The sequence below is a fragment of the Oncorhynchus keta genome, chromosome 26 (genome assembly GCF_023373465.1).
Source record: "Oncorhynchus keta strain PuntledgeMale-10-30-2019 chromosome 26, Oket_V2, whole genome shotgun sequence".
Lineage (NCBI taxonomy): Eukaryota > Metazoa > Chordata > Actinopteri > Salmoniformes > Salmonidae > Oncorhynchus > Oncorhynchus keta.
The window spans coordinates 21395477-21401567 of NC_068446.1; positions in this window are offsets into that span (position 1 = coordinate 21395477).

Sequence of the window (6091 nt, forward strand, 5' to 3'; positions counted from 1 at the left end):
TTTAATGTTTTGACACAATGGGAACATAGAAAGCGCTTCTTACATCACCAACAAATAAACGCACTATTGATAAGCCTATTTACTTTACAAGTTCGGGGGAATTGACTAGTCCTTAACCACTAGATGCCATCATAAACCATACCACAGCAATGCACACAAACTAATCATAAACAACCAAGCATAGCAAGTTAATCATATCACCCTATCTGTCAGTGTTCATATACAGTCACCTCCAAAATTATTGGCACCCTTGGTAAAGATGAGCAAAAAAAGTATAAAATTAATAATGCAAATACTGAGCAATATTGTATTCAAACAAATTGGGAAATTATATTATTTTATACTAATACAATTGCTCAGAGAAAGATATTTTGTTTAACAATTATAATTTAAAAAAAGATAGGTGTCAAAATGATTGGCATCCCTAAGATTCTTGAAAATAAAATCAAACAAAATGAAGTCTGCATTAATAGTTAATCTCAGTTTAAGGAACTGTATTGTGGCCTTTCTGTTTCACTGGATGAGGTAACACACATGAGGTAACACACATGTAAAATCCCTTTGTCATCCATCCAAAGAGCTCACAAATGAAAAAAGACACATGGTTGTTGACTTTCATAAAACAGGCAATGGGTAAAAAAAAAAGCTTTGAAAAAATAAATATACACCACTTACCACAATTCGGGCAACCATTAAGACGTTTAAAACTAGAACAGTGGTAAACTTGCCTGGTATTAGACGCAGGTCTATCTTGTCCCCACACACAGTGAGGAAGACGGTTCGGGAGGCAAAGAAAAGTCCACGGGCCACAGTTGGAGAATTACAGAACTTGGACGCACGTTGCGGTCACCAAGCCTTCATATCTACAATTCGATGCCACCTCCATGTCAATGGGCTGTTTGGAAGGGTTGCCATAAAAAAAAACTCTTTATTGAGAGCAACCAACCAATGTGTTAAAATATATATATATAATAATAATAACCTTTATTTAAATTTAACAAATGCATTGGCACTTGGATACGCTCAGATCTAGGATCGTCTTACCCATCCCCATCCTAACCATAAGCTGACCTTAGATCAGTGTGTAGGGGCAGCCCCCATACAGACCACAGGACTCCCCAGTGCTCTGTAACCTTTCTGACGGGTTATCAGGGAGACATAGAGGATGTCCCTTACTGACACACTGACTCACTATATACTAATAACAGGAAAGCAGGACGGACAACCACAGACCACAGACCATAAACATGTGTGTGTTGTGTGTTCTCTGACGGTGTGTGTTCTGCTGTGCCAGGTGTCTGTGAGGCCGGAGGAGAGTGAGATCTACATCCACTTTGACCCTGTTACAGGTGAGTTATCCCCTGTTTGTTATACTCTATCTCGTTACACTAGGCCTCATAACAAACATCCTGTTATTCACACATTTTTAACAGTAGGTGTTACAACAGTGTAATAATAAATTATAAGGCTAGGAAAGGGGAAGGGGGATACCTAGTCAGTTGTACAACAATGCATTCAACTGAAATGTAGCAGGTGAAGAATATGTTATAACATGAAAGTGATGCAGGAGGTTATCCCTCTCCACCCTCATTTCCTCCCCTCCCAGTCTCTGCAGACATCCCAGACAGTACGCCAGTCAGTTTTAAGAGGTACGTTAACCATACAATGAATCTCAGCGGCGATACTGGGATTCAGATCAGGTGTACTGGTCCTTACATGCTGTACATGGAGGTGTGCAGTGAGGGTCTGGATGGACAGTTAGGCAACGGGACCCTGGAGCTGAGGGAGGGGAGTCGGGAGCTGGCCAGCTTCAGCCTGCAGGCCAGAGAAGAGGACTGTAGGGATTCTCTCCTCCACCAGACAGTGTACCTCAGGAAGGGGGAGATCGCCACTCTACACTTAACCTCGAAAGGCAAGAACAACTTGATGGTGAAGAAGCTGACTCTGGGACTGCACTACCTGCTGGGGACACAATGTCAGCACTGAGGGGCTGGGGACAACACACATGCACGCACACACACACACACACACACACACACACACACAGGCTTGCACAAGAACAGCATTTTTATAAAGATGATATTCAGGGAATGATGATGAATGTAGAAATACAAATTATTTTTGGATATGATATCAACTGTCATGTAATTAACTTTCATGAAAATGATTCCATTGGTCTTCATAGTAGATCACATAGTTGATAATAAGGTGCATGAGCTTTCGGTTTTAATGCAACTTTTATGGTAATAAGCCATTGTATTTAATGCCAATAAATCATTGTTTCTGTGTAGTATGTGGTTAAAAGTATAGGTGATTGAAATCTATATACTAATGTTTCTTCTATTTGTTTATCGTTATTGTCATATTGTACATTTTGAGAATAAGAAGTCTTGTACATCTTTAAAATGTGTGTCACATCAGAATACTGTATTTCCTGTCCCTGATCTCTGACTGGAACTGTTAGTTTAGTATCACTCTTGCCTTACTATTTACTTTCATCTTTCTCTCTCTCGTGCTCTCTCTCTTTCTCCCTCTCGCTCGGTTTTGACATCATTGTATCAGTGCACAGAGAGATGTATTACATATGACTGCTCTGAAAGTGAAAGTAACAAATGTTTTTATTGTTTTTGATTCGGCTGGTTTTCACTACTGTTTCTGTTGCTGCTGTTGTGACCTTTATGCACTTCTCCTTTTTCCATTAGAAACCCTTTTTTACTCTTTTTGTGTCATAAATAAAATGAGAAGATGAAACCTCTTGTTTAACTGATATCTCAGCTGAGTGTTCTACAGTAGTGGTTCCTAACCATGGGTACAAGGACCCCTGTGGGTACTTGGCCTATTCACAGAGGGTACTTGAGAAGACTCATGAGACCATAGGCCTACTGGTAAGATGCACATGAGGGGGTACATCAGGGGTACTCCGGGCAAAGCTAAATTCAGTTTGTGGTACAGTAACTGAAAAATGATGGGAATTGTTCTACAGTTTATACACACACACAACAGGCTAGAAGCAGCACATCATCAGCCTGGAGCACTGTAGTTGCAACATTTTTATGGCACAATGGAAGTGGGTGGCACCTGGGATAAAATACATTTGGACAGATTTTTCATTCTGAACATGAGATTCAAACCAGCAACCCTCTGGTTACTGGCCTGCTATGGAACGCTGTTTGGGTCTTGGCGTGTCAGAAAAGATACATCCCTGCTGCCCAAAACTAATGCTATAAGCATTCAATTAGCTTAATCTGACAACTATACAGTACTATGGTTTACTATGGTTTGACCAGACCGGGTTATGTGTTGTGAAGCTTGCCACAATAAGGATTAGCCACAATTTGCGATTCGCCTTTAAAATAAAAGTTCCTCTTTGAAAGTGAAGCAGAAGGTTACAATTGGTGAAATAATGCCATATTTAGACTTGATCATGTTAAACATGGTTGGAGTGTTGGAATGTGGAGCAATGAAATGGGGTATCAGTCTATTCGATGACACCCAGAGAACACAACTGTGAAGAGTTTACGGAAATATATGCATCGTAGCTTTGACTGTGGGAAATCACCTCTTTGCATCACTGTCGATGACATACTTTTATTTTGAAGGCTAACCGCAAAATAACTGTTTTACACATTTGGGTTATTTTAGATGACACCTAGCTATTAGCTAACTATAGCAAATGAAACATATTATGTCGTTTTGCTGTGTTTTTGGGCAAGAACATTGTTTGCCTCCATCAGCTAACTTACTTTTTTATGACCAGCACTGTCCAGAGCTTGGGGAAGGGCACGTGCGCGAGACAACTTTACCAGCATCATAGCATACATATGATGAATCGTTGTGACATACATATACAATACGAATGATAGTGTAATCAATGTGTATTAACTACGTAAAAAAGAAATGAATGCGTTAAATTATTATGTGACGTGCAGTCAAATTCAGGTCCTGATTGGTCAACAAGCTTTTTTATTTTTATTAACAACAAATCAATACATACAGCACATGCGGGAACACAAGCATACATAGATTACAAACAATGGACAATCGAGCTAGGGGGTACAATATCACATTACAATTACACAAGGACCTTAAGGGACATGCATATACTTACAATTCTAACAGCTTTTTTGTTAGTAGAGCATTTAATTTTCTTAAAATACAGTTAAATTTATTTTTGTAGGGTACGAAAATGTGGTTTTCTGTTTGTAAATTTACATTTGTGTATATGAAATTTGGCCAAAAGAATAATGAAATTAATTACATAAAAATGTTTCAGCTTATTTCTGTTGTATGTAAAGAATCCAAACAGTACATCTCTCCACAATAGTGTAAAATATTCATAAATGTGTTCAATTATAAATCTACTGATGTCTTGCCACAGTTTTCTTACATGCATACAATGCCAAACAAGATGCAACACTGTTTCTGGGTGGTCATTACAAAAGGAGCAATTTGAGTTGATGTTTTCCTAAAACTTCTTCATATAGTGGTTGGCAGGATAATATTTATGAATAATTTAAAAGGAAACTTCCTTAATTTTGTTAACAAGTAGGTATGCGTGTGGCAACATCCAAACTTTTTTCCAACAGATATGATCAATAAATCCATTCCAATAAGGCATGACATAAGGTATACAACATCCTGCTGAAACAAGGATCGTATCGCTCTGTTGTTGAATGGACCAAAAGAGAAACAAATCTTTCCTACTGATGAGTCAACAGGGTCAATAGAAGGTAGGCTCTGAGGGTCAGGTCTTGACATGTTCCTGAATAACATAGCAACACCTGAGGGAATGACATCTAAAACAATTGCAAACTCTTTAGGTGTTACAGGGACCTTGTAAAGTGATAAGAATTCTTTATAACTGAGTAAAAGACCCTCTGCATTTACCAGTTGGCTCACCAATAGGATATTATTTAGGAACCAATATTCTAAAAACAAAGAGGTATTTTTATACAATATATCCCGATTATTCCATATATAATATCTGTGTGGAGAAAAATTGTGTTTATAAATTAAGGACCATGACAAGAAAACCTGCCGATGAAAAGCAGAAAGTTTCACTGGAACTTTGTCAATATTATAATTGCAAAACAACATAAAGTTAAGGCCACCAAAAGTAGAGAAGACATGATGAGGAATACAATTCCACATAGAAGTGGGTCTTCTTAGGAATTGTTTTATCCAAATGATCTTAAAAGTATTATTTAAAGTAGTAAAGTCCAGAACATTCCGTCCACCATTCTCATAAGTGTTCATTACAACAGTTTTCCTAATGTGATGGGTACGGTTTCTCTACAGAAAGTTGAAAAGCATCTGGTCTCTCTCCTTGCTTATTTTACTGTCAAGATATAAAGATAGAGCACCATATGTTAGTCTAGAGATATCTTCAGCCTTGGTTATTAGGACTCTACCTTTTAAAGATAAGTCCCTCTGTAGCCATTGATTTAGTTTCTTCTGGGTTTTTTTAATAAGAGGGTTAAAATTTAGTAAGCCTCTAGACTTCTGATGCTTTGTAATGGTTAACCCTAAATATGTAAGTTCTACTTTTACTGGAATACGAAGGTGTCACACAATCTTTGACAGCCATGAGTTCACATTTATTAATGTTAAGATATAGACCAGACGCTTTGGAAAATGATTCTATCACATTGATCGATATGGGATTTTGGTTAGCGTCTTTCAGAAAAAGTGTAGTATCGTCATTTCTTTACCAGCTATGGAAATATATTGTACAGGACTATTATTTAAAGAATTCGTAAGAAGTTGGGTGATTTATAAAAGAGATAGGACAACCTTGCCTCATTCCTCTCTTTAACTCAAATCTAGGCGAGGTGCCATATTTCAATTTGATAGAGCTGTTACCATTTGCATAGAGAGTCTTAATAGCCTTACAGAAAAACTCCCCAAAGCCAAGTCTCTCAAGGGAGTGGAAGAGAAACTGATGCTCTACTGTGTCAAATGCTTTATAAAAATCTAAAAATAATATGAAGCTATCCTCAGTTATTAGGTCTGAGTAGTCAAGTATGTCTAATACTAGTCTGACATGGTTAGAAATATGTCTGTTCCTCATGAAGCCAGACTGTGTTTAATC